We start from the raw sequence: 23048 nt of genomic DNA on the forward strand, positions 1-23048 counted from the left end.
AATATAAAGGGTCAAAACAGCATGGGAATGCTGACGGTTTATCACGCCTACCGTTGCCAACGATAGAAGAGGCACCTACAGCAGACCCAGTAGAGATATTCCACTCTACCATAGTGGAATGTCTACCAGTGACAAATTCTGCCATTGAAAGGGAGACAAGAAATGACCCTACTCTCTCACGGGTCTACGATTTAACAGTGAAGGGATGGCCAGCACATGGCGAACCACTGTTGCCAGCATTCTCGCAAAGAAGAGAACAGCTGTCAGTGTGCCGAGGAACCTTGATGTGTGGATCCAGAGTGGTGATTCCACCCAAACTCCAGGATAAAGTGCTAAAGGAGCTTCATGAGGGGCATCTGGGTGGAGTGAAAATGAAGAACCTAGCTAGGGCGTTTGTATGGTGGCCAGGTATCGATGGAGACATCGAAGACATGACCAAGAGCTGCCTAGGATGCCAGAAGGTCCAAAATGCTCCGCCACAGGCCCTCTACATCCATGGGAGTGGCCCTCATCTCCCTGGCAAAGGGTGCACATCGACTTTGCTGGTCCATTTATGGACTCAATGTTCTTAATCGCAGTTGATGCACACTCCAAGTGGCCGGAGGTAATAAAGATGTCCTCCACCACCACGGAAAAAACCATCACAGTATTAAGGACCATATTTGCCAGGAATGGGCTGCTGGAGCAGATATGTTCTGATAATGGACCGCAATTTGTGTCCGAAGAATTCAGAAAGTTCTTAAAGAACAATGGGGTAAAGCACTACACGTCCGCCCCATACCATCCCGCCACCAATGGATTGGCTGAAAGGTTTGTCCAGACCTTCAAGAAGGCCATCAAGGCCATGGGTAATGAAGACATAAAACTTCAGCACAAGGTGGATAACTTCTTATTTGCATATAGGAATGCAACGCATATGGTTACTAACCAAACTCCCGCCATGATGTTCTACAATAGAAACCTAAGATGCCGGCTGGATTTGGTCAAGCCCAACATCCGAAGGGACGTGGAGAACCGGCAGTTTCAGGGCATGAATGAAAGGCCAACTAGGGCCTTCCAGAAAGGCCAACCGGTTTTGGCCCGGGACTACCGTACCGAGAAATGGCAGCCTGGAACCATCTGCACACGATTAGGACCACTGATGTATACCGTGGACATCGGAGACAGCATAATAAGGCGCCATGCTGACCAAACCATCAAGTCATCCGAAAAGGGACAACCTACACCACCACTCTATACATCTAACGATGAAGTAGAGATACCCATATCTACCTCCGATCCGGTGATACTGGAGCCCGATGAACCCGACACTGGCCTTCAAGCCGAATCAGCCTTGCCAGAAGAACCTACTACACCACCAGAAACTACTACACCCCCGAGGCGTTATCCGGACTGAGTCAGGAAGCCTCCTGAGAGACTAACTTATAATTAATTAATACAGCAATGTATATTATTTTGCATATAACATGTAATTAATAATTACTTAAAATATGATGTACTAGTTAGCTAGAAGGGGAGGAATTGTGGTGTATGTGCCTTTAAGAGCCCCAGGTGTGCGTAATGCCGGTAATTGCCACTTGGGCTATATAAGCCTGTGTATTGTGTATATCCTTTAGAAACCCCCCCCCCCCAGACTTGCTTAGTAAATACCTATGAACCAACTCCTGTCTTCAGTGTCTTTATCTACACACGGACACTACACATGGCATCATTCAGTGTCATGATATAGAAATAATTTGCACTAAAGTCAAAAAAGACAATATTGTGCTGACTTTGTGCTAGAAATATTAACATACATAAAACAGAGACCTACATGCCTTATGCTTGCACCAGGAACATTGACATGAGTTACTGAGCACTTTCATAGAGCTGGAGCCAAACACATGTCAACCATTCTAATAAAGTAGTAAACAGATACAAAATTCTTCATTGGTTTACATTAACACATATCATGTTAACTGATTTACAGGATGTCACTGCACCATAGTCAAAGTTATAAATAATGATATATAATAGAGTTCTAAAAGAGGTGGCTGCAGAGATAGTGGGTGCATTGGTTTTGATCTTCCAAAATTCCCTAGATTCTCGAATGGTCCCAGCGGATTGGAAGGTAGCAAATGTAATCAAGAAAGGAGGGAGAGAGAAAACAGGGAACTACAGGCCAGTTAGCCTGACATCAGTCATTGGGAAAATGCTGGAATCCATTGTTAAGGAAGTGGTATCAGGGCATTTAGAAAATCATAACATGATTAGGCAGAGTCAGCATGGTTTTATGAACGGAAAATCGTGTTTGACAAATTTATTAGAGTTTTTTCAGGATGTAACTAGTAGGGTAGATAAAGGGGAACCAGTGGATGTAGTATATTTGGATTTCCAAAAGGCATTCGATAAGGTGCCACATAAAAGGTTATTACACAAGATAAGGGCTCATGGGGTTGGAGGTAATATAGTAGCATGGATAGAGGATTGGTTAATGGACAGAAAACAGAGAGTCGGGATAAACGGGTCTTTTTCAGGTTGGCAGGCTGCAACTAGTGGAGTGCCGCAAGGATCAGTGCCGGGGCCTCAGCTATTTACAATCCATATTAATGACCTAGATGAAGGGACCGAGTGTAACGTATCTAAGTTTGCTGACGATACAAAGCTAGGTGGGACAGTAAGCTGTGAGGAGAACACAAAGGGGGCAATTTTGCCAGCCCTGGGGAGGCGGGTTTGGAGGCGGGACTGCCGGGAAAATGGCAGAATCTGGGGACAGATACTCATCCCACCCCAATCCGCCTCCGTGCCATCTTCACAGGAGGCGGGTACCCGACCTGCGCCGGGTCCCGTCTCCTGGAAGCGGGAAGAGGATTACAGCCACTTAACTGCCTGTTAGTGGGTAGTTAATGTGGTGTATGTAACCTGTTCCACCTTAAGAGAACTTAAGCCTGTTCCACCTTAAGAGATGTACTACTTTCTCTGGCTGCTGTATACGTAATACCGGTGGTGACCACACCGGTATATAAGCACTGTGTAGTAATATTATATTCAGTATAGTCCCGACCTCCAACCAGTAAAGACCTGTTGAATTTACTCTTGTAGTCTATGTAGTAATTATCACTATAACACACAGACTTAACAGTGGCGACGAGGATGGGATTCTTACCCTGCGGCAGTTATTTTCACGGCGGCTTCGTCCACAGACAGGACGTCGAAGAGAGGTTTCCACCCTCATCACCCTACTGGAAGACACGTCGAGCGGCAGGCATCGAGAAACCGGAGTGCAGAAGACATCCTGACCTCGAAGCCTCCATCAGCGACTGTCAGCTTTCTTCTTTCTACCTCGGTGGTGGGTAAGCCGGGCAGCGACGCGACAGAAAGTCAACCGCGTTGGCTGTACAGACGGGGCTGGGAAGACGGAGGAATAAGGGTGGTGAGATCGACCGCGGTGAAGCGGAGACAGCGTCGGGGGACGGTTGAAGACCGCCAAGTGCGGGACAACCGCCATTTTGTGGGCGGAGGACGACAACAAGAGCGGGAAGCCGCCATCTTGGATAACATAAAAATACAATAAATTGCAACGATGCCTAAACATGGGAACATTAATACCTTTGATAGTGACATCGAAGATTGGGCCATGTATGTAGAACGCATACAAAATTATTGTAAGGCAGATAAAATTCCTGATGCAGATAAAGCACTAACATTATTAAATTTAATGGGTGCGAAGACATACGGGCAATTGAAACACCTGTTATCACCAGATGAACCGGCGGATAAGACATTCGATGAGATTGTTACTGTCCTGAAAAATCATCTAAACCCCACGCCGCTGATGCTAGCGGAACGATTTAAATTTTACGACAGAAGGCAGCTGCAGAATGAAAGCAATGCTGAATATTTGATGGAATTACGTAAGCTAGCAAAATATTGTCAGTTTGGAACGGGACTGACAGAGGCACTACGAGATAAATTTGTGTGTGGTTTATTTAAACAGGATACACAAAAGCGACTACTCGAGGAGAATGAGCTGACGCTTGAGAAGGCGGTCACTATGGCAGCAGCACACGAAGCCGCAGTGAGAGGCACGGCAGTAATGCAGCTACGGTCACCGGAACTCGGTACAAACAAATTGGGGTTGAGTTCTGTCAAATGTTATCGTTGTGGAACGACAACGCACGATCAGAACCAGTGTTGGTTTAAAAACCAAGAATGCAGAACGTGTGGCAGGCTTGGCCACATAGCTAAAGTATGCCGGTCAGGAAAGAAGACCAGCAACAAAAAGTCACCGCAAGGAAAATACGCAAAGGTACACAAGGTGACAAAGAACAGTTTGACCGAACAGAAGTCAGATTCAGACGCTAGCAGTAATGAACTGGATAGCTTAAGAGTACACAATGTTGGTAAGGATGCAGATCTCCAGACAATTTGGGTCACTCTTCAGATAGCAGGAGTCCAAGTAAAAATGGAATTGGACACTGGATCGGCATTGACGGTCATGAATAAGAAAGATTACAGAAGGTTATTCCAACATATTCCCCTACAGGATACGGAGATTATATTGAAAACATACACGGGGCAAAGAGTGTACCCCATCGGAAAAATAGAGGTAGAAGTGGTCCACAAGGGCGAAGAAAGCCAAGTAATGGGCTTATATGTGCTACCTGAAGGAGGTCCACCACTACTAGGACAGGAGTGGATTAGGAAAATGAATATGGACTGGCACTCCTTGAAGGCACTAACGGTAGATTCCGGGGAAACAGATGTCAAACCTAAACGATTGTCCAGAATATTGGATGATGCTAAAGAGGTGTTCCAGCAGGGACTGGGAACACTGAGAGGAATTACGGCAAACATCAAGATTGATGAGCATGCACAACCAAAATGTTTTAAAGCCAGACCAGTGCCCTATGCAATACGACCTACTGTTGAAGCGGAACTGGAAGCACTAGAACGTTCAGGTGTACTGTCTAAGGTAGATTGGAGTGAGTGGGCTATGCCCATTGTTCCCGTTATGAAACGTCCTGCGAGCAACAAGCCAGAAGATCCAGGGAAGGTTCGCATCTGTGGAGATTTCAAAATCACCGTTAATCCGGTGCTTCACGCGGTGCAGTATCCGCTTCCACGGATTGAGGATATTATCGCTTCATTGTCTGGCAGGAAACACTTCACCAAGATAGACCTGGCGCAGGCGTACTTGCAGATGGAGGTTGAGGAAGAGTCACGCCAATACCTCACGATCAACACGCATCGAGGGTTGTACCGGTACAATAGGCTGGTTTTTGGAGTGGCATCGGCTCCAGCAATTTGACAGAGGGCCATGGAGCAGGTATTACAGGGAATTCCAGGCACACAATGTTACCTGGACGATATTCTGATCACAGGTGATGGTGATGAAGAACACCTCGCAAACTTGGAACTGGTGCTCAACAGACTGAAAGAGTATGGACTTAGAGTAAATCGGCAGAAATGTGAGTTCTTCCAGAAGCGGATCTCGTACTGTGGCCATGTCATTGACCGGGAGGGGCTTCATAAGTCTCCTGACATGATTGAGGCAGTTGTAAAGGCTCCCGCTCCGGAGAATGTCTCTCAGTTGAGGTCGTTTCTAGGATTAATTAACTATTACCATAAATTTCTGCCAAATCTATCCACGGTACTGCACCCGTTAAAAGCTCTTTTACAGAAAGGGGTACCATGGGAATGGGGCGAAAACTGTAAGAAGGCATTTCGCAAAAGCAAAGAATTGATCACCTCAGAGGAAGTGTTGGCTCACTTCAACCCGACACTGCCTATTCGGTTGGCTTGTGATGCTTCTCCATATGGTATTGGGGCAGTACTCTCACACAAGTTGCCAAATGGCACGGAAAGGCCAGTCGCGTTTGCATCCAGATCATTGACCTCCGCTGAGCGCAACTATGCGCAGATCGATAGGAAGGCTCTTAGCCTTGTATGGGGAGTGCAGAAGTTTAATCATTACCTGCAGGGCCAAAAATTCACACTTCTGACAGACCATCAACCGTTGGTATCCATTTTTAACCCTAAGAAGGGTGTTTCGGTGATGACAGCGCAGTGTCTCCAGAGATGGTCTCTTTTCCTAGGGGCACATCAATATCAAATAGAATTCAAAGGTACGAAACAGCATGACAATGCTGATGGGCTGTTGCGCCTGCCACTACCTGAAGAAGAAGACACGACGAAACTTGACCCTGTTGAGTTATTTCATTCGACCATCATCGAGTGTTTACCAGTCACCAATGCAAGTATTGAAAGAGAAACCAGGAACGACCCGACACTGTCCAGAGTCTACGAGGTGACAGTGAAAGGATGGCCAACACGGGGTGATCCTCTGTTACCGGCATTTTCGGCAAGGCGAGACCAGCTGTCCGTCTGCCATGGTACCTTGATGTACGGGACAAGAGTGATTATTCCTCCCAAGTTAAGGGAAAGAGTTTTAAACGAACTGCATGAAGGTCATCTGGGGGGAGTTAAAATGAAAAGTCTTGCTAGGGCTTATGTATGGTGGCCGGGTATTGACCAACAGATTGAGGAGTTAACGAAAAGCTGCGCTGGGTGCCAAAAAGTGCAAAATGCACCTCCGATAGCACCGCTACACCCATGGGAATGGCCTTCAGCCCCATGGCAACGCGTACACATTGACTTTGCTGGTCCATTCATGGACTCCATGGCCTAGAAATTCAGTTGGGCGCGCCAGCCGTTAGCGCCTTAGGGGGAGTAGATCTCGAGCGTTAGGCGCTTATCGCCCGGGCGCAGCGCGATCTGCGCCTCTCCCCAACTTCAGGGCACATTTAGCGCCGGCGCAAAGTCTTAACGCGCGCCCTGCTGCGCGCGCAGATCATGACGTCATTTAATAGTGCAACGCCCTTTGTGCGCCCCAAACCGGAACTTCACTCCCGCCGGCCCATTGTGCGCCGGGCGTCCCGAGCGACTGTGAAGTGGAACGGTACACAGGCCAGCCGGGCCGGGGGGAGCGCTAATTAAAAGGCACTTACCCAGCAGTATAAAGGCCAGCCATTTTGCAGCATTCACTCTTGTGCAACGGTTTTTTGGACAGAGACCAAGGAGGAGAGTTTACTGGTTTGGACCAACACTTGGGCAGGTATTTTTGGCTCAGGCCAGAGCTTACCAATTATCTTAGCCTTCATTCAGAGCTCAGTGTTTGCCAGCATATAATGGGGGCTGCATTGGGTGGCAACGCTGAATTTCAGCCTTATGCCAGAAGGGCTTACAGACGCCATGAGAGAGTGGCAGCCCTGGCTAGACGCAGAGGGGGCAACAGGCATCGCCAACTGAGGCCTTACCCACGCAGGGTATACCGCCAGCAGACCTCCTATCTGACCATGTCTGCCGCGATGTGTGTTAGGAGGCTGCGATTCCGAAGGGAGGTGGTTACAGACATCTGCCGGCTGCTTCAGAGAGACCTGCAGCCACAGCTGATGCGCAGGACGTCTCTGTCGGTGGCAGTGAAGGTGACGGTGGCTCTCAACTTCTATGCCTCCGGCTCCTTCCAATCCGCTACTGGGGACATCGCTAACATCTCCCAGTTCGCCGTGCATTGCTGCATCCGCCAGGTGACCGAAGCCCTTTTCAGAAGGAGACATCAATTCATCTCCTTCCCCATGACCCTGGACAAGCAGCAGCAGCGTGCAGTGGGGTTTGCAAGAATAGCGGGCTTCCCCATGGTGCAGGGCGCCATTGGCTGCACGCATGTGGCTTTGCGGGCACCTCTTGAGCATGCCGAGGATTACTGCAACCGGAAGGGCTACCATTCCCTCAATGTACAGCTGGTGTGTGACCACAGGCAGCGCATCCTAGCTGTCAATGCCCGCTTTCCAGGCAGCAGCCACGATGCCTTTATCCTGCGACAGACAACTGTGGCTGACATGTTCCAGGCACAGCCTCCCCCAAGAGGATGGCTTATCGGGGACAAAGGCTATCCTTTGTGTACCTGGCTCATGACCCCTGCTGAAGAGGCATACAACGAGAGCCATCAAGCGACGAGGAACCTCATAGAACAAACAATCGGCGTGCTCAAGCAATGGTTCCGCTGTCTCGACCGCTCCGGGGGAGCCTTCCAGTATTCGCAGGATCGAGTCTCCCAATTCGTCGTCGTTTGCTGCATGCTGCACAATCTGGCTATCCGCAGGACTCAGGCACTGCCACCTCACGTTGGACCACCACCTCAGGAGGAGGAGCAGGAGGAGCATGAGGACGACGAGGGACGCACAAGGTCCAAGGGCCGCCCGTCGTCGGCTTATTGAACGTCACTTCTAGGCCCCCTGTCAGGGAATGGCTTGTGCCAATGATAGAACATGATTGCAGCCGCTCCGCAAGCCCTCAGCTGGTTAAGGCAACAAACACTTCAAAGATCAAACATGGACAATGTGAATAAATAAAATGCTTTATTGTACAAACTCTGGGCCCTTCCCACATGAAAACCAAAAACAGAGGAAACCCCCAAAAAACACTCAAACACATTACTCGCTCCCACAACCTGGGGAGGATTTACAAAATAGGGCAACTAAAATGGCCGTCATTCTCGGCCTTCGTCCAAAACAAACATCACATCATCGGCCTTCAAAAACAAACATCCAATTCTCGGCCTCAAGAAACAAACACAAATGGCCACACATTCGACTATTTGGCCCACTAGGGCGATGCCTTGGCCATCTTTGGGTGGCCCCTGTCCGCCCTGCTGCTCCGCCTCAAAGTAAGGCCATTGGCTGCTGCAAGGCTGGGGGCAGGCTCCTGAGGGGCACATGTCGTGACGGCAGATGCCCTTGGGGGTCGGCCTAGTCGAGGTCTGGGCGTCGAGCGGCTGTCTGTTGATTGCTGCAGCTGTGGCTGGCCAGCATCAGTCGCTGCAGCAGCTCCTGGCAGCTCCACTGGGGGAGTGGCAGTGGCGGCTGGAGGAATGGCGGCAAGCTGGCGGATGGCAGGCGCTCGCTGGTTGCCTGAGACACTGGCACTCGCCCGGGCCAGCACTGCAGCATGCGCACCAATCTGCCGCGGGACAGACCGATGTGCTGCTGCAGCGCGCTGGGTGCCCTGGCGATGCCTGGCTGACACAGCGAGTGTGGCAGCAGTGAGTGCCCGTGTTGACCTGTTCACTGACCGCAGCAGAGCAACCAGTGACTGGACGGCACCACTAATCACCTGGCCAGTCGCTGAAAGGTCTGCCCGGTATTCCGCCCGACTGGTGGCCTCTAAGGGCCCAAACTCGGCCACACTCCGAGAGAGGGAATCGATGGGCTCAGGCAACCGTGCCACTGCCGCCATGAGCTCCGTGTGCCGGTGCTCCGAGTCCGCGGACAAGTCTTCGAGGCGTTCCATCTCCTCGGCGAAGAGCATCTCCTGACTGGAGGCCGGACTCTCCCTCCGGGGAGAAGGCTGCCGAGCTGGCCGACCCTTCCTGCGTTGCTGGAGGCTGCTGGGCCCAGCAATTGGACTCCCCTCCGACGCATCCCCCCTCTGGGGAGAAGGCCACTGAGCTTCCACCCCCCTCCCGCCTTTCTGCAGCACGCAGGTCCCAGGAGCTCCCCTCCCCTTCGACACTTCCGCCACGCTGCCCTCCAGGGAAGACGTGTCCCCTACATTGGCCTGGGTGGCCGCGGCTGAGGGTTCCCCTGATGGGCCGCCTTCCTCTTGCTCCTCCTCCTGCTCCTCCTCGGAGGGTCTGTCACTGGCAAGTTGAGGGACCTCCTCTTGACCATCTGAAAGCAGGAAGGCACAAGAGTAGCTTTAGAGTGAGGAGAGGGCGTCAGTGCGGGATGCATGAGTGGTGGCATTCAGCGCATTGGTCGGACAGTGGCAAAGGATGTAGATCTGATGCGCAAGTGGGACGAGAGAGGTGCAAAAGGTGATGTCCTTACCATTGCTTCCCAGAACAGGGTCGGCATCTCCACATGCAACGGGCCCAATCACCCGGTCACCCATGAGGCGCTCCACGCAATGTTGCAGGTCGGTGAGTGGCTGGATATGGGGTCGTCCTCCCCCGGTCGCAGTCCGGCTCTTGCGATTATTCGCCAGCTTGGCCTGCAAGAGAAAGGACGGCCTCTAAGTACAGTGTGTCGCCGTGATCTTGTGTGCACTGCCTCCCATGGTGGAATAGCCTGGCCAGTGTGTCGCCATGATCTGGTGTGCACTGCCTCCCATTGTGGAATAGCCTGGCCAGTGTGTCGCCATGATCTGCTTTGCACTGCCTCCCATGGTGGAATAGCCTGGCCAGTGTGTCGCCATGATCTGGTGTGCACTGCCTCCCATGGTGGAATAGCCTGGCCAGTGTGTCGCCATGATCTGGTGTGCACTGCTTCCCATGGTGGAATAGCTTGGCCAGTGTGTTCAGTGCAGAATGTGCAATTGATGCTCATGCCTGTGCCATAGCTGCTGGATGAAGGCTGGCCATTAGAGCTTTCAGGTCCCTTTGCCCATAATGTGAGGTGCACATGCAAGGATGAGGAGGTCATTGGAAAGGGTACTCACCCTGACAATGCGTGTGAGGTCATTTAACTTTTTGCGGCATTGGGCACCGGTCCTGGGGACGTCACTGTTGGCTGACAGCTTGCTGGCGACATGCCTCCAGGCTCTCCTGTAGACGCGGACCGTCGCCTTCTTGCCATTGTCCGGGTACAAAACATGGCGCCTCTTCTCCACAGCAGCAAGCAGCACACTCAGATCACGCTCTGAGAAGCGCTGCGCACGTTCACGGGCCTTCTCCATGTCTTCAGGCGCTATTTGGGTCCAGCAGCAGTGTTCAGGCCTAGCTGGAGGGCTCCACTATCCAGGGCGTGGCAGCAGACACAGTCGACCCTTCCCCCTTAAGAGCTGGCCGGTGCCAGGGTGTCTGCTGTCAGTCACGAGATGGCCGCACCTGCGCTGCGCCCGGCCTCGGCGCTATCGATCACCACCTCCGGCTTAGCGCCCAAAGAGAGGCGTCCAACAGCAGTTTTAGCGCTCGCCCGAACTAGTAGGGCGAAGCTAATGAATATCGGAGAAGTGGCCTAGATTTGGCGGCGGCCGCAAACTTTAGCGGACGCCCCACTTTAGCGCCCCAAAAGTGGCTTCAATGAATTTCTAGGCCCATGTTCCTAATCGCGGTGGACGCACATTCCAAATGGCCAGAAGTCATCAAGATGAATACCACTACTTCAGAAAAGACAATTGCGGTGTTAAGAACAATATTCGCAAGGAACGGATTGCCAGAACAGATCTGTTCGGACAATGGACCACAGTTTGTATCGGAAGAATTCCGACAATTCTTAAAGAAGAATGGAGTAAAACATTATACCTCTGCCCCATATCATCCGGCGACAAACGGGTTGGCTGAAAGATTTGTCCAGACATTCAAAAAGGCAATTAAGGCCATGAACGATGATCAGATTCCGCTGCAACACAAGGTCGACAAGTTCCTGATGTCATATCGAAACGCCGATCATGCAGTGACTAACCAAAGTCCTGCCATGATGTTTTATAACAGGAGGTTGTGGTCCAAGTTGGACTTGTTAAAACCAAATGTGCGGAGGGAAGTGGAAAACAAACAGTTTCGGCATATTAACAACAAGACCACTCGAACTTTCGACGTAGGACAACCAGTGTTGGCAAGGGGCTATGGAAACGAAAAATGGCAGTCCGGAACAATTCGGGCCAGACAAGGACACAGTAGATATTGGTCATAATGTGATAAGGCGTCATGCGGATCAACTGGTAGAGTCGAGAGCAAGGGTCGAACCCATGGTTGTGACAGAGACAACTGTGGAAGACGTTAATGAACCTGAAGCATCTACCTCGGCAGGGAATGTACATGATGATGATGACACCCAATACATTGGAAACCAAATAGAGGAGGCACCTCAACAACAAGAATCAGAGACTACTGAGAGGCGTTATCCAAGCCGCATCAGAAAGCCTCCTGAGAGACTGAACCTTTGAACTGTTATACCTGAAGTTGTTTATGTATATATGTTATTATGTTATGTTAAATGGGGATATGACTGTTAAGCTAAAAAGGGAGGATTGTGGTGTATGTAACCTGTTCCACCTTAAGAGATGTACTACTTTCTCTGGCTGCTGTATACGTAATACCGGTGGTGACCACACCGGTATATAAGCACTGTGTAGTAATATTTTATTCAGTATAGTCCCGACCTCCAACCAGTAAAGACCTGTTGAATTTACTCTTGTAGTCTGTGTAGTAATTATCACTATAACACACAGACTTAACAGTTAATAGGCAGTTAAGATGATTAACCACATTTTTCCAGCAGAGGTGCAGGCTTCCCGACGTCGGGAAACCCCGCCAGGGTCAGCGAGGTGAGCAGTGGGTCTGTGGGGGCCGGAGGGGTTCAAAAATGCACTGTGGAGGTGAGTGATGGGTGCAAGTGTGGAGAGGTAAGTATGTGAGTTGAGTCAAAAGTGATAGAAAAAGTTTACTTATGTTTGTTTTTTCCTGCAGGCTTCAACCGTTGGGGAACCGGAGACTCCGGCATCCCCACAGCGAGATGACAGATGTCTGCTGCATTCTCCGATGCAACAGCCATCTGATTTCTACTCACAAAAGAGGTTTGAGGAGTCTTGAATACAAGACCTCATCAAACAACAGAGAATGTCAGTGTTTGACAGCTTCACAGAGCTGTCAAATGATGACAATTCATCTGTCAAAAATTTTTGGCAGATGAAACGTCATACGCTGACGTTCTCTGTAACCGGCTTCCCTTTAATTGGCCTGCTAAGCCCACTGGGCAGGCTTAACAAGGTCAATCAAGGGAAAATAGCGTGGGTTGGCCACAAGTCGATGGAGGCGGGACTGAAACCCAACAAGCAGCAGTCCCGCCTCCAACGTGCCCCCATTGGCAAAATCACCCCCAAAGAGTCTGCAAAGGGATACAGAGAGACTAAGTGAGTGGGCAGTAAGGTGGCAGATGGAGTATAATGTAGGGAAATGTGAGGTTATTCACTTTGGTAGGAAGTATAGAAAACAGAATATTTTTTAAATGGCGAGAAACTTTCAAATGTTGGTGTTCAGAGAGATATGGATGTCCTCGTGCAAGAAAGACAGAAAGCTTGCATGCAGGTACAGCAAGCAATAAGGAAGGCAAATGCCACGTTGGCCTTTATTGCAAGGGGGTTGGAGTATAAGAGTAAGGAAGTCTTGCTACAATTGTACAGGGCCTTGGTGAGACCACACCTGGAGCACTGTGCACAGTTTTGGTCTCCTTATCTAAGGAAGGATATAATTGCCTTGGAGACGGTGCAACAAAGGTTCACTCGATTGATTCCTGGGATGAGAGGGCTGTCCTATGATGAGAGATTGAGTAGATTGGGCCTATACTCTCTGGAGTTTAGAAGAATGAGAGGTGATCTCATTGAAACAGACAAGATTCTGAAGGGGATTGACAGGGTAGATGCTGAGAGGTTGTTTCCCCTGGCTGGAGTGTCTAGAACTAGGGGGCATAGTCTCAGGATAAAGGGGTAGGCCATTTAAGACTGAGATGAGGAAAAATTTCTTCACTCAGAGGGCTGTGACTCTTTGGAATTCTCTGCCCCAGAGGGCTGTGGATGCTCAGTCATTGAGTATATTCAAGGCTGAGATCGATAGATTTTTGGACTCTAGGGGAAACAAGGGATATGGAGATTGGGCGGGAAAGTGGAGTTGAGGTCAATGATCAGCCATGGTCTTATTGAATGGCGGAGCAGGCTCGGGGGGGGGCGTATGGCCTACTCCTGCTCCTAATTTTTATGTCCTTATGTTCTAATATCAGTTACTGGCTGCTGCAAGGAATAGCTCATCATTTTGACAAATTGTCTAATGATAGTTTGTCCTTTTGAAGCAACCTTAGTGGAATGTACTTCTGCAACTCACACATGGTCTGCTTCTGAGCATTGCTGTTATTCAGCTCAATCACCACCAACATATTGCAATGATGAATAGCTGCAAAAATAATTATATTAACATTTTTGAGGAATTCTACATTAATTAAAATTAAACATAAAGGTTGTCATGAGAGGCATCTGCAAGTATGGCTTTGGCTGCCAGCACCCATGCAAATTGGCATTTAAAAAAGCAAAAAAGAGGACCTATGAGGCCTGCGTTGACACTCGTCCTGGCTGATGGGGTGCAAATCTCCCCTGCCTTGGCGATAAGGAACTTACGTAAAATAAGTTTAGGCAGTCTCAATTCTGTGGGCATAAGGCTATCGCACAAAACTGGTACTAATCAGCACTTTCATTCAGAGAGGCCATAAGTTGGCTGGGAAATAGAAAATATCACATTGGAGTAGTCGGAGATGCTGTTCTGAAGTTGGGCTGAAGCACATTGTTAGAGTACAGGGAGCTTAATGCTTAAAGCTTAAAGCTGAGATTGTGCCTGGAATGGGAATATTTTTATTGCACCCTCACCTTGATGAGCACAAAAATCTATATATATATAAATCGGTACTTCTGTCTGTCTGTCATTCTGTCATTCTGTCTGTCATCGCGTGTGCGTCTGTCGGGTATGCGCTCAAAAGTTACAGGGCGTACCTATGCGCGCGTTACCTCCAAAGAAAGCTTACGCTTCCGAGACAGTTTTAAGCGTATTTACGTTTCGGCCGGGCTAAAATCGCGTCCGCGGTATCCCCAAAAACCTTAACATTCCGCTCATTAGCATCTCATTATCCGCTCATTAGCGACAGAGTGACCTCGAGCTCGACCAATCGTACGCCGGGTTGCTGGCGTGTGCCGCCGGGCCAATCGGTGCATGTGTGGCCGGGCCTTATCCTTCTGAACCGAGGTGAGTCGCCGCCATCTTGATTCCAAACTTCTCCTTTCTTTTTCCCGCTTTCTGCGTCTTAAAAAAAAAACGCTGCTTTTAAAACACATATTGTTTTAAAAAAAAAGGATTTAGAAAGCAATTAACTTATTTAATCTCATTAATTTTCCTACCTTTCCCCGTTTTTCCAGGTAGGCCTAGAAGCCTCGGCGTCTCCTCTGCACCCACGCCTGAGCTAGGCACCTCCCGGCCCCACTCAAAGGCTGGAGGGCCGAGCCTCAGCCCAGCGCCGCTAGGGTGCGCGCGCAGCAGGAGCTGAGACGCGGCGTCTCTCTCTGGCTCGGCCGGGGGGCGGGGCTTGCTGAGCGTCCAGCGTTACCCTGGCAACCGGGCCCGCCGGCCGTCTCGCACAGCCGCAATCGGCGGTCTTCACCTCGGGGGGGGGCCGCGACCCTCGGTGGGGGGGCACGACCCTCGGGGGGGGGCGCGACCCTCGGGGGGGGGCCGCGACCCTCGGGGGGGGGCCCACCGCCCTCCCTTCCCCCCCCGCCCCCCCGCCCTCCCTTCCCCCCTGCCCTCCCTTCCCCCCTCCCTTCCCCCCTCCCTTCCCCCTCCCTTCCCCCCCGCCCTCCCTTCCCCCTCCCCTCCGCCCTCCCTTCCCCCCCTCCCCTCCCCCCCTCCCCTCCCACTCCCCCCTCCCCTCCCCCTCCCTTCCCCCCCGCCCTCCCCCCCACCCTTCCCCCCTCTCTTCCCCCCCGCCCTCCCTTCCCCCTCCCCTCCGCCCTCTCTTCCCTGCCCTACCCCCTCCCCCTCCTCCCCTCCCCTCCCCCCTCCCCTCCATCCACCCCCTCCCCCCTCCCCTCCCTACCCTCCCCTCCCCCCTCCTCCCCCCCTCCTCCCCTCCCCCTCCCCCTTCCCCCCTCCCCCTCCTCCCCCTCCCCTCCCCCCCTCCCCTCCCCCTCCCCTCCCCCCCTCCTCCCCTCCCCCTCCTCCCCCTCCTCCCCCTCCCCTCCCCCCCTCCCCTCCCTCCCTCACCTCCCTCTCTTCCCCCCAGTCGCTCTCTCTCTTCCCCCCAGTCGCTCTCTCTCTTCCCCCCAGTCGCTCTCTCTCTTCCCCCAGTCGCTCTCTCTCTTCCCCCAGTCGCTCTCTCTCCCTCTTCCAACAACAACATTCCCTCGAAAAAGCCTCGGCACCGCCGGGCACTTCAGCTAGTCTATATATATAAATCGGTACTTCTGTCTGTCATTCTGTCTGTCATCGCGTGTGCGTCTGTCGGGTATCCGCTCGAAAGTTACAGGGCGTACCTACGCGCGCGTTACCTCCAAAGAAAGCTTACGCTTCCGAGACGGTTTTAAGCGTATTTACATTTCGGCCGGGCTAAAATCGGGCCCGCGGTATTTGAAAAACCTTAACATTCCGCTCATTAGCATCTCATTATCCGCTCATTAGCGACAGAGTGACCTCGAGCTCGACCAATCGTACGCCGGGTTGCTGGCGTGTGCCGCCGGGCCAATCGGTGCGTGTGTGGCCGGGCCTTATCGTTCTGAACCGAGGTGAGTCGCCGCCATCTTGATTCCAAACTTTTCCTTTCTTTTTCCCGCTTTCTGCGTCTTTAAAAAAAACGTTGCTTTTAAAACACATATTGTTTTTTAAAAAAATGATTTAGAAACGAATTAACTTATCTAATCTCATTAATTTTCCTACCTTTCCCCGTTTTTCCAGGTAGGCCTCGAAGCCTCGGCTTCTCCTTCGCACCCACGCCCGAGCTAGGCACTTCCCGGCCCCACTCGAAGGCTGGAGGGCCGAGCCTCAGCCCAGCGCCGCTAGGGTGCGCGCATAGCAGGAGCTGAGACGCGGCGTCTCTCTCTGGCTCGGCCGGGGGGCGGGGCTTGCTGAGCGTCAAGCGTCACCCTGGCAACCGGCCCCCCGGCCGTCTCGCACAGCCGCAATCGGCGGTCTTCACCTCGGGGGGGGGGGGGCGCGACCCTCGGGGGGGCCGCGACCCTCTGCGGGGGCCGTGACCCTCGGGGGGGGCGCGACCCATGGGGGGCCGCGACCCTCGGGGGGGGACCGCCAAGCGCCACCCTGGCAACCGGCCCCCCGGCCGTCTCGCACAGCCGCAATCGGCGGTCTTCACCTCGGGCGGGGAGGGGGGGGGGGCCGCGACCCTCGGGGGGGCGCGACCCACGGGGGGGCCGCGACCCTCGGGGGGCCCGCGATCCTCGGGAGGGCCGCGACCCTCGGGGTGGGGGGGGGCCGCGACCCTCGGGGGGCCCCCACCCCTCCCCTTCCCCCCCTCGCCCCCTCCCCTTCCCCCCCTTCCCCCCCTTCCCTTCCCCCCACCCTCCCTTCCCCCCCCTCCCTCCCCCACCCCCCCCAGTCGCTCTCTCTCTCTTCCAACAACAACATGCCCTCGAAAAAGCCTCGGCAACGCCGGGCACTTCAGCTAGTATTTTTATAAAAGGGGCAAAAAAAATAGATGAAAGCCCTGGAACGAACAACTGGTGGTTTTAACACTATTCCAAGTTTCAACTCTGTGGAAAAAAACATTTTTGAACTAATGTTCTGTCATTATTTTAGTATCCTTTGCTTAATATTGTCAAGGATGTGCTAATAGCTCCAAATGCCATTTGGTGGGGTTTTTTCTCTGTTGGGTGCAATAAATTCGTCCCTTGTGCCTGTTGCACCAGATCTGAGTTGGAGTTATTGGGATAGGTAGCATTACAGATCTATGCATCTTCCATCCCCACAGGAGGCAAAGAGAAGAATGGGAACAAAACCAGCGCAGCACCACTGAATTTCTAGGCCAGAGCTCCGTGTATCCCTCCTTACTGCGAGGAGGTCCTGCTAAGGGATTATCAGAAGCTAGCTAGGACCTAAATTAAAAAGCAGGATCTCAAGGGTGGTAATCTCCACTGCCAGAACCATGTGCTAATTGACATAGGGATAAACAGATCAGATAAGAACATAAGAACATAAGAAATAGGAGCAGGAGTAGGCCATTCGGCCCCTCGAGCCTGATCCACCATTCAATAAGATCATGGCTGACCTGATCTTGGCCTCAGCGCCACTTTCCCACCTGCTCCCCATAACCTTTGACCCCTCTGTAGATCAGGAAAGTGAATACAGGCCCGAGAGAGTGGTGTGAGAAGAAGAGGTTGAAGTTCATGGGACACTGGCATCAGTACTGCGACAGGAATGACCTGTACTGCTGGGATGGGCTGCACCCAATGTTTACTCTAAGCTGCATGGCTGCGTGGCTGTGCAGCTCTCTGCCAGTCGTGTCCTGTGCAGCCCGGGACCAGCTTTATCAATGTTAAATTTTGCGCATGCATGAAACTGTGAATGGGGGCCGCGCACCCATAAAATAATTAGGGGGAACATTGGCTGCACTTGAATCAGATAGGAACCAAAGTCCTAGTGGAAAGGATAACTAGAACTGTAGAAAGGACTTTAAACTAGTAAAGGGGTGGTGGGAGGTTCGGGTGGATATAATAGTAACCTAAAGAAAAGGAAAAGGGATGAGAACAAAGGTTAGAGTACCAAAAGAAATAAAAATAACATAAATACTTAGGGAACAGAAAAGGTTATAGGATGTAATAAAATACCCAATAAAAATAAACAGGAATAATGAAAATAAGAGCATGTTAAATTGCTTATATAGCAATGTATGGAATATCAATAACAAAATGGGGGAATTGGAGGCAATGATCAAAAGTGAGGAAATAGATGTAACAGGGATGACATAAACATGGCTGTAGGCAGGACAGGATTGACAGTTAAATATTGCAGGCTATAATGCAAAAATAAGCGGTGGTCTGGTAGCTGTGTTAATCGGGTCCCATTTTTGGACAATACAGCCTGCTCGGCAGCCCATCTACTACATTAAACATCCACTCCCTCCACCACCAGCACACCATGGCTGCAGTGTATACTATTCACAGGATCCACTGCGGAAACTCACCAAGGCTTCTTTGACAGCACCTCCCAAACGTCCACAACCTAGGACAAGGGCAGCAGGTGCATGAGAATACTTTCAACTCCAAGTTTCCCTTCTAGTAACACACCATCCTGACTTGGACCTATATCGCCATTCCTTCATTGTCGCTGGGTCAAAATCCTGGATCTCTCTACCTAACAGCACTGTGGGAGTACCTTCACAACAGGGACTGCAGTGGTTCAAGAAGGCAGCTCATCACCACCTTCTCAAGGGAAATTAGAGATAAACAATGTCATAAATCTCATCATCGAGAAACTACCTATGAAATAACACTGGACGACCAGCTGGTGGCGCCGTCCAAGGAGTATAAATACTCGGGCGTTGGCCCCAGCTTGCCAGGGACATTTTGTAAAGACAAAGGAGCTAGTGAAGTACAACTAGACTTCCGTGTTCTGAAACAAGTTAATTAAAGCCTTGCTTTATGCTCAAACCAAGTGCGTAGTGAGTTTTATTACGTCAATTTAATCAACTTAATATCGACTCCATGCTTTGGGTGATTTCGGGAACAGCCAGCTATGACTCGAACCGTAGAAGGGAACTCAGACAAGTAATCGATCCATCATGGAGAAACTGCTCAGCCCCGCCTGTCTTGACCTGGAGCCAAATTCACTTATAGCTGCTAAGGTATGGAAACACTGGTATTGTACTTTTAGCAACTTCCTCAGGGTGTGTGGTGAAAATGTTCCTGATAAATTAGAAATACTTGCTAATTATGTATCCCCTCATGTGTTTGATTATATCGAAGACTGTGTAGACTATGACGCCGCTATCCAAATACTACAGCAGCTCTATGTCAAGTCCCCAAATAAAATATTTTCTCGGCATCTACTGGCCACAACTCGACAACAACCCAGGGAATCACTTGACGAATTCCTTCAGAAACTTCGCAGGCTCAGCAAGGATTGAAATCTTAAAGCTGTTACAGCTGAGCAGTACCAGGAGGAGTTAATTCGTGATTCCTTTATTAACAGGATTGCGTCTCCCTTCATACGTCAGCGTCTGTTGGAGAATAAAACCCTCAAGTTACAGGCTGCCTATGACCAGGCATGTTCTCTGGACTTAGCAAAGAGGAATGCGGACACCTATCTTTCACCACGTGCACGGGCTGCTGCTATCTCTTTTAGTGACTCTTTCAATAGGCCTCGGGCGGAAGCCCTCACGGATGATGACTCCAACCCGGCTGATGACAACCCTACCCTAGAAAATTACACTGATGACGACCCCGCCCTAGCGGCATCTTGGCAATCTGGAAGGAAGTGTTTCTTCTGTGGAGGAGCGTTCCATTATGGGAAATTTTGTCCTGCTCGTAACATGACCTGCAATCATTGCAGCAAGAAAGGTCACTTTTCTAAGGTATGCTAGTCAAGAGCCGCTGTTAGTAAGAAAGGCCACTCTTCTAAGGTATACCGGTTGAGAGCTCCTGTTAGTTTTGCAGCTACTATCTATAAAACTGCTCCTCCCCCAAGAGCCACTACTAAGGTTACAGCTGCAATCTATAAAACTGCTCCTCCCCCAAGAACCACTACTAAGGTTATAGCTGTCAAGGGTAAAACTACCCCTCCTCCCATCACAGCTGTTTTTCCCCAAAGTTTGTCCCATGCCGCCACGAAGGTTTCGATAAATGGACACATTTTGAGTGCACTAATCAACTCATGCAGCTCTGACAGCTTCATTAGTGAGCGGGCTGTCAGTAAGTTAAAACTGCGTATTTACCCCTCGGATAGGGAAATTGCAATGGCTCGGACAACACTGACCACCAACTCTTCCAGCTTTTGTCTTGTCGACCTTATTCTCAATGACCGCACTTATTTCTCCACCCGGCTCGGGGTGCTCAAGAACCTGTGCAGTGATGTGCTCCTGGAACAGGATTTCCAGAAACAACACAAAAGACTCACTTTCGAGTTTGGAGGGTCAAAGCCGGAGCTTACTATTTCCAAAGTACCGTTTTGTGCATTTTCGGCGGCTTCGCTCGACGAGCCCTCCTTGTTTGCCAATCTTTCCCCCCGATGTAAGCCCATAATCACTAAATCACGATGTTTCAGTCGAGATGATCGAGCCTTTATTGAGGCAGAAATCTCTCGCCTTCTAGCTGATGGTATCATTCAGCCATGTTCATCTTCCTGGCGGGCTCAAGTCATCATTGTTAAAAATCCTCTGAAGCAACACAAGAAATGTCTTTGCATCGATTACTCGCAAACTATTAACCAGTATACCGACCTGGATCCCTACCCACTACCACGCATCGATGACATGGTCAATAACCTTGCCAACTACAAGGTATTTTCAACTTTTGATTTAAAGAGCGCATATCATCAAGTACCTTTAAAGGACTCTGACAAAAAGTATACAGCCTTTGAGGCCAATGGTCGGCTTTACCAGTTTTGTCGCCTTCCATTTGGGGTCACCAATGGGGTGGCCATCTTTCAATGGGCAATGGATAGCCTAGTCAAACAGGAGAACTTAACAGACACTTTTCCATATCTAGCTAATATCACCATTGCTGGTCATAACCAGAAGGAGCATGATGCCAATCTCCAGAAATTTTTTGACGTTCTCCGTCGTCGCAACTTAACCTTAAATGAGTCCAAATCTGTGAAATCAGTACCATCAGTCAACATCCTTGGCTACTGGGTGGGCAACGGTGTCATCAAACCGGATCCAGAGCGACTTCGTCCGCTTCAGGAGCTCCCTCCCCCTACGAATCTCGGCTCTCTTCGTCGGGCACTCGGCATGTTCGCCTATTATGCGAAATGGATACCCCACTTCTCCAACAAGATCCAGCCCCTGCTTCACGCAAAGTCATTTCCGTTGGAGGCAACGGCTATTTCAGCTTTCAACTTCCTCAAGTGACAACTGGAAAAAGCCTCGCTTCGTTCCATTGATGAAAATCTTCCTTTCGTGGTCGAGTGTGATGCATCAGATGTGGCGATCTCTGCTACCTTGAATCAAGGTGGTCGACCCGTTGCATTTCTGTCCAGAACTTTGCAGGGTAGCGAGCTCCATTATCCTCCTGTCGAGAAGGAGGCTACGGCCATCATCGAAGCGGTACATAAATGGTGTCATTTTCTCGCTCGTCGCCATTTCACACTTATAACCGATCAGCGCTCCGTGGCCTTTATGCTGGATAACCGGAAACGCACTAAGATCAAGAATAACAAAATACAACTCTGGAGGATGGAATTGGCTGCCTTTGGATACACCATACATTATCGACCTGGCAAAGAGAATGTGGCCCCGGATACCCTCACGCGGGCATTCTGCTCTTCTATGTCAACTTCGACTCTGGCGGATCTTCATACTGACTTATGCCATCCTGGCGTTACCCATACGTTGCACTTTGTGCGATCTAAAAATCTCCCATTTTCTACGGAAGATGCGAAAAGAACGTGCTCCTCCTGTAAAATTTGTGCGGAGTTAAAACCGCAATTCTTCCGTTCATCGGATGGCTCACTCATACACACTATGCAGCCTATGCAGCGACGCAGCATTGACTTTAAAGGGCCATTGCCTTCCTCAACGCGGAACACCTACTTACTGACTATGGTGGATGAATATTCACGCTTTCCCTTTGCTTTCCCCTATCCCAATATGCTTACTTCCACAGTGACCAAATGCCTCGATCAAGTCTTTTCCCTTTGCGGTACGGCCAATTTCATCCACTTTGATCGGGGTCCCTCCTTCATGTCAAGCGAACTCAAAAGTGATCTCTCCCAACGGGGAATCGCCACAAGTAAAATGACACCATACCATCCCATCAGCAACGGACAGGTTGAGAGATACAACGCTATCATTTGGAACGCTGTTCGTCTTGCGCTGAGGTCACGCAATCTACCAGACCAGCAGTGGGAAACTATGCTCCCTGACGCGTTGCATTCCATAAGGTCTCTCCTTTCTACTTCTACCAATGTCACATCTCATGAGCGATTCTTCAGCTTCCAGCGTCGCTCCACCCATGGGACGTCTCTACCATCATGGTTGGCAGCTCCTGGCCCTGTGCAGCTCCGATGATTCGTCCGATCGTCAAAAAACGATCCTCTAGTCGATGAGGTAGAACTTACAGACGTCAACCCCACGTACGCCCATGTGCAGTACCCGGATGGCCGGGAGTCCACCGTCTCGCTCCGGGACCTGGCTCCCTGTCCGGCCGGTTCCGCGGACCCGACTGATGGAGGGACCCGCGGGGATGAGGCCGACACTCTGCGCTCCCCCAAGGATGATGCCCTACCTGGGACATCGAGAGATCTGCCTGCTGCCCCGCCGGATCCACTCGGGGAGCCGAGCGCTCCCCGAGGGATGGCCACCCTG

The sequence above is a fragment of the Somniosus microcephalus genome, chromosome 9 (genome assembly GCF_052327205.1).
Source record: "Somniosus microcephalus isolate GS21.2 chromosome 9, FLI_Smic_1.0, whole genome shotgun sequence".
Taxonomy (NCBI): domain Eukaryota; kingdom Metazoa; phylum Chordata; class Chondrichthyes; order Squaliformes; family Somniosidae; genus Somniosus; species Somniosus microcephalus.